This window comes from Apteryx rowi, unplaced genomic scaffold (genome assembly GCF_003343035.1).
Source record: "Apteryx rowi isolate R43461 unplaced genomic scaffold, aptRow1 scaffold_258, whole genome shotgun sequence".
NCBI classification, from domain to species: domain Eukaryota; kingdom Metazoa; phylum Chordata; class Aves; order Apterygiformes; family Apterygidae; genus Apteryx; species Apteryx rowi.
Window position 1 is genome coordinate 883,073 of NW_020448952.1, and position 11,837 is coordinate 894,909.

The window sequence follows — 11,837 nt, forward strand, 5'->3', positions numbered from 1 at the left end:
AAAAAGAACTTGCAAACTTGCCTGAATATCTATTCCTCATTTTATATTTAGAGTAAGATAATTGAAATTATTCAAAGTGCAGTGCTAATCCTAACTGCATGTCCTGGACACAGCACTCTTACAGTAACTAATTACTGGTGGCCTAAGGAGTCCTATCCTCACAGCATGTGTTCTTTTTCAAAATTTTCTCATGTACTTTGTCAAATGAGCATATCTGGCTGATTTATTTCATGTCAATGAATGCAAGAAGTGTGAAGGCATCCAAATGACTTCAGAAACCCACTCCTTACTTGTCTTCATAGCAACCTAATTTCACTGACTTCCATAGCTTCATGACAGCTATTCTGCATTTAAAATCATGTTGTTTATTAGAATCTGAACAAGTGGTTTAGAATTTTTTTACAATTTCTCAATTGTTCTATATGCATAAGAACAAGTTAAAAGAAACTTCCAGTCAAGACTTTTTTTAAACACATCACTAGAGCCAAAACAGGCTTCACCAAGCAGTGGCAAACCACTTAGGTGTTTGTTTTGCAGTTCAGTTACAGAGTCTGTATCCAGAAGTTTGTCTCTGGTTTACATTTTTATTGAAGCTGAGGCCTTCCACAATCTGCAGCCCCACTTCTCCCACATAGAGAAAACAATAGTCATTAATCTGTAACTAATGACAAGACTGAACTGTATGAGAAGTGTTGTGAACACCTGATTTCTATATGTGAAAGGTGTAAAATCGTATTAATTATTTACATGAYTGAATTATGCATTAAAGCAAATCAGCTCTCCATCTAATAATAAATGCCACTTTATTATGAATATATAGTCTGCCTTTGAGAAATGAAGATAATCTTATTCAAGCAAGCATCTCTGAAACTCGCAGTTCTCTAAAAAAAAGCAAAGAGAATTCTGAGAACAGGTATATTGGAAGCTAGTTGCAAGTATCTTATTTTCTGTTGTTATCTGAGGGTTCGTCTTTATCATAACAGGCAAATTCTATCTGACTGTTGAAACAGAATGAGCAATATAGGTCCGAATAATAGACTGATCTAGTCTGCCAGGCTGAGGGCTGATTTGAAGGTCAGTCATATGTCCTTTTCCATGCATCTATAAAATGATGACTATAATGATGAGAATGTATGTGTAATCTAATCTGGGAAGAACAATAAGGGTGTTCAAATTCCTGATTAAAATTCTGTTTGAGATTTTAAAATAAATGTGTTTTTTTAAATTGAAGTTTCATAATTTTAGTGACCTTACACCATCAGTTGTAGGAGCCAGTCCTGTTTTTGCCTTAAGTGTAAATCCTGTCAGAATCAGAGAATGCTGTCCTATGTTAACTTCTCCCTGATCTGGAAGGATTACAAGGGCAGTGTGATAGAAAGCTCACTGACCAGGTCAGGATGATGCTTTTTCTGCCTTCTCAGGGAACAGAATAGGCCTAAGTACTCAAGGGATGTAGCCCCAGTGCCAAAACTGCAGTGAGTCATCAGCAACATTCATTAGTCAGACAATCTAAAAAGGCAGGTACATACAGATATGCATAAAAGAAGCATATGATTTTATCAGTTAGCAGTTTAGCTGACTAGATTAGATATACATAGTCCCCGCTTGGGCTTACAAGAGCAAGTATGAGTACTCAACTTGTGAATATAGTTATTCAGATGAAGGAGTTGGGGAAGAGAGTTGAGAAGCTCTCCAAGTTGGTGTCCGGCTGCTTTCCCAGTTCCAAAGTTGGCCATTAAAAAAACAAAACAAAACACCTATTCTGAGCTCTTCTGTAATGTCACAACAATCACTGGAAATGTCAAGCACAATCTGTACTGGGGACAATTTTAACCTTCAATATATGGACTTTGTAATGCTATATTATGCTGGGATATGTCTAGTACAGGATCCTGACTCCACAGTGTCCAGCACAAGCTGCTTCAGAGGATAAAGCCAGCAGATGGTACTTATATGAGACGGTATCTTCATGAGAAGTTTTCCTTCTTGGCCAGAGTAGCTAGAAATTGTAAAAGTGCTTCCAGTGGCTTTGTGCTGAGAGTCTCTGTTGCACCTATGCAAGAACTGAACATCTTGAACATCTACTAGATATTCAAAAGTGATTCATATGTGTTTTGCAAAGAGGAAAGGTAGCAGGTTTTGTAAGTATTATCAATTCCTACAGTAATCACTGAATGTCAGCACCAGCATTAATGAGAAAAACAGAAGGTGTTAAAATGAGCTAGAAGACTTTTAGGCCTGTTAGTCTCTCTGCCAAAGGAACAGTTTTAATACTCAAGCTTTTAGGAAACTCGAGGAAGTTAACTCAGTATGTTATATAATGCTTTTCTTGTAAGCAAAAGATAAGGATTTCATCAAAACAGAACCACTTAGTGAAAATATCAGATATTTCCTGATAGCTTAACAACCATGATTTCTTCTGATTTTCCATCCTATAACAAGAATTACAACTGAAGAAGTTTTTCGTGACAACATGGATTTTTTCTGTCACGATTCCTATGCAGCTACTTCAGAAATCATCTGCCTGAAATGACACATTTGTTTTCCATCTGAGTATTCATTTGAATTGCATTTCATCCCTCATTTATACGTCTCATCTACATGATAACCTTGAGCACACTGATGCAGTTTCTCTTGCAATCATCCACATGACTCTTTCTGATTTCATTTGACACTATATTAAGGTAGTCCACATTCTTGTTAACATTATAAGCATCAGAGGTGTTTGAGTGCTGCTTTGAAAGAAGACAAATCACCAGAGGGAAATGTAACGACTATATACTGCAAAGCAAAAAGACTGTCTTAATGGCTTAAAATCAACTTAGGAGGATAAAATGATTTCACTAACATATAGTTGAGATATACAGTTGAGGTGATTCAGCCAGTAGCTTGTGTAAGGTACCATATTATTATCGTATCACTAAGAACTACATGGTAAAGGGTTCCCTGACTCTGATAACTCCAGTAGCACTCATGCCTATAAAACCTAATTCTACTCCTGGGTAGGTACTTAGTCTCATTTATTTCACTAACATATGCTTATTGCAGAGAATATATTTGGACATAACATTTGTTCCTTAAAAACTCTGAAATAAAAAAAACAAAGCTATGCAAATTTCGTATGAGAACAGATGTCACATAGAGAGTGGACAGTTCAGATAACTGTTTTCAATGAAACAGTCTGTGAAATCACAGTGAGATCTTCTCTAGTCTAATCTTTATGCATTGTATAACTTAAAATATCAGCTGCTAAATGGCACAGTATACTTTCCAGTAGCAACAAGCATTTATACAAATATTATGGACAAAGAAAAAAAAAATCATACTTTGTTTATGGAGCAGTAATGTTCAAATGGTGGTCTAGTATTTCCACGCTTTTTTTTTCTAATTTACTAAGACAATCATTTGGAAGGAACACTACCAGCAAATAAACTTCAATACCTGAGAGACTGTTGAAACAAGAATACTTCAAATGCAAAGCAGCATTAAAAAAAAACAAAAAACCCACCACAGTGTTCTGTGGTGTTCTTAGATTTTTTACTTGAAAGTCTTGATAAATGTGAAGCATAAATGTATCAAGGATATCTATTGTGTATCCCAAGAACGTTCTTTCTTATGAAATTTGGGACAAACATATTCCAAGAATTCCATGCAGACACAGGACATTTCTGTGAATTGTACATGTCGGCCATGGACACAACCAAGGAGCATATCAATCAATCAATCAATAAATAAATAAATCAGACTGAGAGCAAACATAAGATGCATCTAAAACTGCTCCTTTGCATATCTTTGAGGATGGGCAAATAACTCAAGGCAACAAATCCCTATGAAATATATTGGACCACTTTCTGCGGCACATATTCATTGACTGTACTTGCTATTCATTTTAAATGTTTTTTGTATTGTGTACAAAGTAATTTAGTGCAAATGTGAGAAGTGTTAAATGCTTGCATCCCTGACTGGAACCTTCTGCCAGTTTGGAAGCAAATATGGAACATTATTCAGATCCTGAGACTATCAACTGTTTAAAACAAGTGGCATTAAAGATGTAATGTCAACTCCTTTGCATCCAGTCACAAACATTAGCTTTTAAGATTGCTACAGTAACAAAATCTACTGAATTGTATACACACTGCTAGAATTTGTGTTATCTGTGACTAGCAGTTATTAGACCCTATTGGTCCTAAGCAGCTTCTATGTGCTATGTTATAAGCAAAGTTGTAACACATTAGGAAGAGACAAATGCACTAACAAATCTATAGTATTGAACTAGGAACTCTTGCCTGATCTGAAAATAAAGATATTGTATAAAAAAATAGAAACATGCTTGAGTAGAAGCAGGGAGAAATGGCATATACATGTGGCAATAGACCAGGAAATGTGAAGTCACGAAGTTATTTACAGCTAATTAATTTGGAGCTTAGGGACAATGAGATATATTTTTAATAAATCCAGTAGAAAGGAAAGAAAGAGGGAAAGCATGAGAAAATATAAATCCGATGCTGAATGGAGAAGGGAGGAATAGCAGATAGCAGGCTCACATATTCAACGCGTTTTTTCCATCACTCTTTATAAAGATTAATTATGAGGGACTGGTTATTCATTTTATTTAACACGGGAAAAGCAGACTGGAACTGGAAAAGAATAGGTTAATTTTTTTGATACATTATGAGCATACAGAAGATGATAAGGAATACGCAACATTGGCTTTAGGTAACTTGCTCTTGACAAATCTGATCTTTTACTTTGACAGTGCAGCTACCTTAATGGATAAAGGCAAAGCAGCAGCTGTTATCATGTCTTGACTGGGCTGAGGCTTTTGACACTGTTCACTACAACACTCTCACAAGCAAACCATGGAAACCTAGACTGCAGAAAACTGCCTTAAGTGGGTGCCCAAGTGGCTGAAGGATCATATTTGGAATGGTTTTCAATGGCTTACTCTCAGAAGGGTAGGATGCTGGGGTGAGGGCTAGCAAGGGTCTTAGATTTTTTAGGCAAATTCTTAGTGCCATCTTCTACATTGTTAAAGAAAACACTGCTTAGTGCCAGACTTACGGTATGTAACTCCCATTGAGTTGGAAGAAGATGACAGAAAGCTCCTAGAGTTCAAAATCACCCAGACACAATGATGGATTTGGTCTTAAGGCAGTAAAACAGAACTCAGTAATAAGCATAAAAGTCCTACAAGCAGAAGAAAAAATTAAATGTGAAAAGTAGATGATCTCACCATCCGTGTAGCAGCAAGACAGAACAGGATGGAGCTTATAATGAGTCACAGACTGAATATGGGGTGTGAATCTGATGCTGCAGCAAGAAAGAGATTGTTCTATACAAATCCTTGGAAGTAAATATTCCTCTCTGTTCAGTACAGGTGAAGTCTCAGCTCTCCAGTTCTGGCACCACATTTTTTTTTTAAAGAGATGAGGACTAATTAAAGAAAATCCAGACGAGAACAATAAGAGATGTAACAAGATTAGGAACACTTCCTGTGAGGAAACGCTGAAGCAATTTCAGCTGGTTTTAAGTTGTTTCAGGGAGATGAAGTCTTTTCTGAATATTGTGTAACATAACACTGCATTTAAGCTATACTTTCCGTGATTGGATAGCATCCACTGAGACTGAAGGAAAGATCATTTTTGACATTAGCGGACATTCAAGCCCCAGAGGAAAGAGAGCAACAATAGCTAAGAGACAGAAGTGCTTTTTTTAAGATGGGGAACTTTCTACCAGTTATAACTATTCCAGTATACAACAAGCATTACAGGGAAAACCTGCATAGATGTGCACAACACACRCACACACACACTAAAAATTTCAACCCTGAGAAAGACTTTAAATTGCTCTGTTATTACTGTCAAAGATTAGACACAGATATTCTGCACCTACAGGTGCTGAATATGGTGCAAACAAAGCTTTAAAAAGAGACTTACTTGGAAATTATGTTAGCTTCCATCATAGAGAGAGTAAAACATATATGCAGTCTTAATCCTAGCAGAAAGCAGCTGCATCTGACACTTTGACAGAACAAAGACCACAGATAGAGAATGTGCTAATGAGTGAACACTGTGGTCAGACTGTGAATAACAAATGAGCATGACAAGCTCTGGGCCACTGAGGACTTCACAGTTGTCACTGTGCTGCACAATCTGGACAAATAAATTTAATGGAGGCAGTGAGAAAAGAGCTCATGATTCCCACACCCACAAGGCTTTCACTGCTCTAGCACATGCTGTCTCTGCACTCCTCGAGCTGGCAGTGTGTCAGCTCCAGCCCTAGGATGAGGAGGAAAATCTCTGGTGAAACGCAGAGATGCAGGCAGCTGTCTGTCCACTCTTCAGCATAGGCCTGCAATGTAATGACATAAATTGTCATTACAATGCCTGCACACTGTTAAGAAGGTATGTCAAGAAACTCTTTTCCCCATTAACACCCTTTGCCCACACCCTCCGTATGTCCCCTTTGCTACTAAACAGGACAAACTAAATGCCTAGACAGATACAGAAGAGGAGAAAGGCTCCTGTGTGCCAAACTGGATCTGCTAAGGGTGAGGGAAATCTCTGCACAAACAGCCCCAAAATTGAGTCCCAGAAGCCTCTTCAGAGGCTATGAGATTTTGGACTTGCCCATCTTCATTTCTGACCATCTCTATAGTTCGTTCCTTTAGATTTTTTTCCCCTCATATTTTGAGGTGTCTCTCACTCTCCTTTCTAAGCCCTACRCAAAAATGAGAAAAGTAAGCTGGTATAGTTGAGATTTCCTTAGAAAAACTAGTACAACTTGCATTTTGTTTTGGCTGTAAAACCATTCATAATGCTAATGAGAAAATCAGATGCTCTGGAAACCTTTATGAGTCTGATTGTCTGACAGATGACAATTCATACAAAACAATTTTTTGTAGCAACAATAATTTTTGAAAAATATATTCAACATTTCTGTAGAGTCATGTTTTGATTTTTATTGACATTACTTACATAAGTCTAGTAGCAAAGTTTTGGCCACTAATGAGGAAATATTCATATGAATTTCTTGTTGCCTTTAATTAGAAGTAATAAACACTGCTGTGTTTCAGTGTATGGCTAAGTCCTTATATTCCGCAACTTCTTGATAAGCTGATGCAAAAGAAAATCAGTAACAGCTAGATAGGGATGTATAATTTAAAGAAGGATATGCATACATATCTTAATAAAGACGACAGCTGGTGATACATTCAGATTTGTTTTTCTCTCTGATGTAGATTTGAAAGTGGGAAATTGCCACACTACTTTAAATTTTGCTAAATATCCCCTTGTTCCTGCTACTGATTCCAAGCAGGCAGGCTGCTCCCAGAGAATAAACATCAGAGATCGTAACTACCCAATGCTGCTTTGCTGTTTAGGATTTGGAATGACTTTTTTCCCTAGGACCACAGCCTTTGAAAATTCATTCTCCTCAGTCCACTTTCAAATCCCTAAATAAAACAAGCAAAATGAGGAGCTGCCAGCTGACTCTCCTGTGGCTCACAGTATTCCTTTGTGTACTGAACATGTCTGAAATGCCGACCTTCTATTTGGGAATTTACTTTTTTTTAGGAGACCTTCTTTTCAAAATCTTAGGCCAGTAATGAGGAAGCACAATAGAGTAAATAAGTAGGTACTTGACTAGCCAGTAAGCCCAGCTGCTGGCCTTTCTGCTAGAGATGATTATATATTACCCAGCAAGTTTCAATTTAGAAAGTTACTGAGGGGAATCTGGACATCCAGGCCACTGCAGAATGATCACTGAACAGTCATTTGCTAGATAAAATCACTATTATTATGGCCCTGATCCCACATCCTTTGAAAGAACTGAAGGATCGGTATTGACTTTTCAGTAGAATTTGTAAAGGGCCTGTGCACCTGACAGCAACTGGACCATATCATTAGACTATCTAAGGGATTTTTCATCAAAAGTATTTCTAAAGGTAATGCTAATAGGAGAACTCTCAACCTCTGAATCAAACGACAGATGCGTGAGAAGGGTTAGTATTTTAATGGAAAGGACTTCAAGAAAACAGCTACTAAAAGGCTTTTTGAAGTTATGGAGCATAAGCCTAATACTCTGATTTATGAAGGCAGCACAGTAACGATTTTTTAATTAACTAATCTGATTGTTCTCAATTGTCTAGGATTCCTAGTATTCACAGGAGTCCATGAATGGCAAAACCCCACTTCTTGGCTCCAAAACAAAGTGGACCCTCAGAAGAAGGCTTCTAACAGCTGCCTGACCACGTTCACAGGACCTGCAGCAGCTGATAGGGCAGCATGTCAAGTCCCATGCACACAGACTGACTCACCCCATCCTGCCCTTGGCCCTGCTCTACCCTGCATTGGACATATTCCCAGGGTAGCTCTGAAACTCCCTGGCTCTGACTGCACTGGGAATATATGGTCACAGGCAGCGGGAGGTACCCACTCCACATGCAGCGCCAGAGCTGGGCTGTGCCTGTGACCCTCCTCCATACTTGTCCTTGCATTAGGCATTAGGTGAACACTGCTGAATGTGTTGTGGAACAGTTGCAGGGATTTTGGAATAAGATTTTGGAATCATGCCAGATTGAGCTGAGATTTAGGTGAGATTTCTTAACTTGGAAAATCCAATACACATATCAGCTTTGTCTTTTGTCTTTGACTAGTTTTAATCTCAGGTTCTCATGCAATCTAGCTTACCATTGCAATAATAGAATCCAAACAAGAATGGTAGTTTGTTCTAAAGAAAATACATGTTCACAGGATACTTAATTATATAACCATGGGGTTCTACCCTCAGAATCAACTGAAAAAATGAGGAAATTAGTCTTGAGTTTTAGACCTTTCCTTTTTTACTGCAATCTGGTAGCCATCTTGACCTTCTTCTTAGCTATTAAGTTTACCCAAATGCTAAACATGCATTATGGCAATTGTTACTGACAATATGCTTATGAATGGTTTGCTCAAATTTGTGAAATTTGTTGGCAAGTTAAGAAATATGAACTTGAAAAAGCCAACAGATTTTTATCTTTATGAATCTAGAAATGCCCTTTCCTGAGAACACAGTCAAAGTTTTCTCAGAAAACTTTGCTTTAAGAAGTCAAAAAGTTTTTCGAAAATATTTACTTAAACATGAAACTTTGCATTTGTTTTGCTTGTAAATAAAAGATCATGTAGTGTAGAAGAAGCTTATATAAACTACTCATACAAATCGGTATGACTGCCAATTGGATTCAATTTATCCTGACTTAATTTGAATTAACTTGATGGGTCTTTTGCCACAAGTTGTACTGACTAAGTGTTGCTTATCTGGGTGCACTAAATCAGTGAGCACAGCAGTCAAAAGCTCAGCCAGATGTTCATATCTTCTTTGATTGCCCACAGTGTTAGGTTTGAAGAAAAGTCAATCAGCAAAAGGATTCTTCTTAGCATCTGTCAAGGTACTGATCACATCACCGTGATGGCTGTCAGAATCAGCAGAAAGGCTCTCATTCCCCTTTCATTTACCCTGGTATCAACCTTCAGCAGCTCTCCCCGGTGTTGGTTTCATACCATCACAAAACGTGGAAATGATGTGTTATTTGACTAAATGTCTTTATCAGTAGTTGGTATCACCACAGAGAATGTATTTTAACCTTGTATATACTTATATTAATGTGCCTTATATACTTAATGTCTTCTAATAACTTATTTGCAAGAAGCAGTATTGACAGCATGACAGCTAAAGGTTACCTATGTTCTCTACATATATACACTTGCATCCTCCTGAACTCTCTGGTGTGTGGATGTTTCACTAGAAAGTTCATTCCTTTGTAAAGCTTGGCCCATGAGACAGAGTTTGAACAACTTTTCTACTCGGTTTTGATTTAAAAAACAGATTTGATCAGCAGACAAACACTTTTATAAAAGTACCTTTCAGAATATGTTTGGAGTTATTACCCTGACTGAAGGAATATTTTTCCAAACATCAATTAAAAACTTCTAATAAGCTAAAAAATGAGATGTATTGCACCATTGTGCAAGAAACCTAAGCCTGCTTAGATACATCAAGCTTTATATTTATAGCACAAGCAATGTTTTCAGTTGCATAGTGTTTTTATGAGAACATTAGGGAAAACTACGTTTTTTTCCTTTTCACATATTTTTTTCAGCTATTCCAGAATTATCTAACAGACACAAAATTTGCATTTATTTTCAGGAGGGATACAGCTCAAAACCATCTTAACCCTTCTTGCCTTTCTTCCCTATCTGCTTCAAATGTGTCCTTGCATTTCCCACATAATGGAATCCTATTCTTTAAGCGTTGAGACTTTTTTTGCAGTCCAGATAGGAACAGTGGTAACAAGGGAGAATACATGGTTTGCAACTGTTTGAATTCAAGAATTACCATGCTATGGAGTCCTCCCATCCTCAGGAATACTTTAACTCATGAGTCCACTTGCCTGTCTGGCAGCCAAATACTCTGAGCAGGTATATGCTGAGCTAAGAGGAACTGGAGGGGAACAGTCCCGGCCAGCAGAACACGGCACAGAATAGCCATCAGTTTGCTGCTCATCTATGTGTAGGACTGGCGCAAGGCTCTTACTTGGTTATATATGTTACACAGAAATGTTCTAAAACTGTGATTTGGTTAGAAGAATCTTTTCCATGGCCCTTAAAGGGGATGGACTGTGGACAACACAATTTTCTTTTTTTTTTCTTAAAAGTTGTGGTAAAACGTCATTTGATTTTAGCAAGTGCAGAAGCAGATCTGTGGACAGTAACTGCTCTGTGTGCTTCTCCCTTTTGGGTAGTGAAGCTTGTGCTTCTCTTTTACAATGTTTAATCGGTGTAAAGTCAGAAAGATAAATTTAACCTGACAGATCAAGATAATAGGGGAAGGATTTTGGAAACATTATGATGGGTGATGAGCTGTAACAGCAATTAATTTGGGAATTAGTTTACTGAAGGAAACTCCCAGGTTCTACCACAAAGCCCTAAATGTGGCTCGGTTTTCATCAAAGATGTTCAGAGGAAGAGATACATGAAAAAACAGCTGTCACCTCCACCACAAAGCAGCTTACTATGATTTATAGTTCCACAGAAGAGTTTTCAGTGCAACTTAACTCTTTAAACAGTGTTTCAAAGCAAATGGCACAAATCCTGGGTTAGCTTATACACAGATGTCTAAATAGTGTTAGTATTTGCATACCTGCTGTCAGAAGTCACAGAGCTATTCAGGATTTGCAGAATTGTGCAGTCTCTTCTACCATGGAAACACCTACCAAAAGAAAACAAAAGACCCCTTTTGCGACGTTATCCTTTAAAAAGGTTTTTTGCCTGCGGTTTCACATGTCCAGCATTTCAGAGAATAATCCACACATCAGTGCTAACTGATGGGCAGCATTTCCACGGCATAACAGGAGAGAAAACCCAAGTGACCGAGAAGCGTCACTGACTTCAGTACACCCAAAAGGATTGAGAGTCCTGCACTGGGTTCACGCCTCTGAAGGAGGAAGGCAAGGCTTATATTCTGATTTTTTATCTTACTTAGACCTCTGCAGAGGTCATAACTAAAATTGAATCCACCTGTCCCACCCGAACAGACATAAAAATCTGGCCCTGAGACTGGTACATTCTCAACAGACAGTTTTCAGGGGAAAAGAGAATTGAGAAAAAACAATATGAGGAAACAGAGCCGAGCTTTTTGGCAAGAGAGAAGTGGGCACGTCTCTTTTAGGCGCACAGGCTCAAAAGTTACCTGACAAGCTTTAAAAGCAGTCGCGCCTGAGGCGAGCTCGCCGCTGCCCCGCAAAGGCCCGGCACCCCCGCCTCGCTCGCCGGCCACGCAGGCGCCCGCCGCCAACG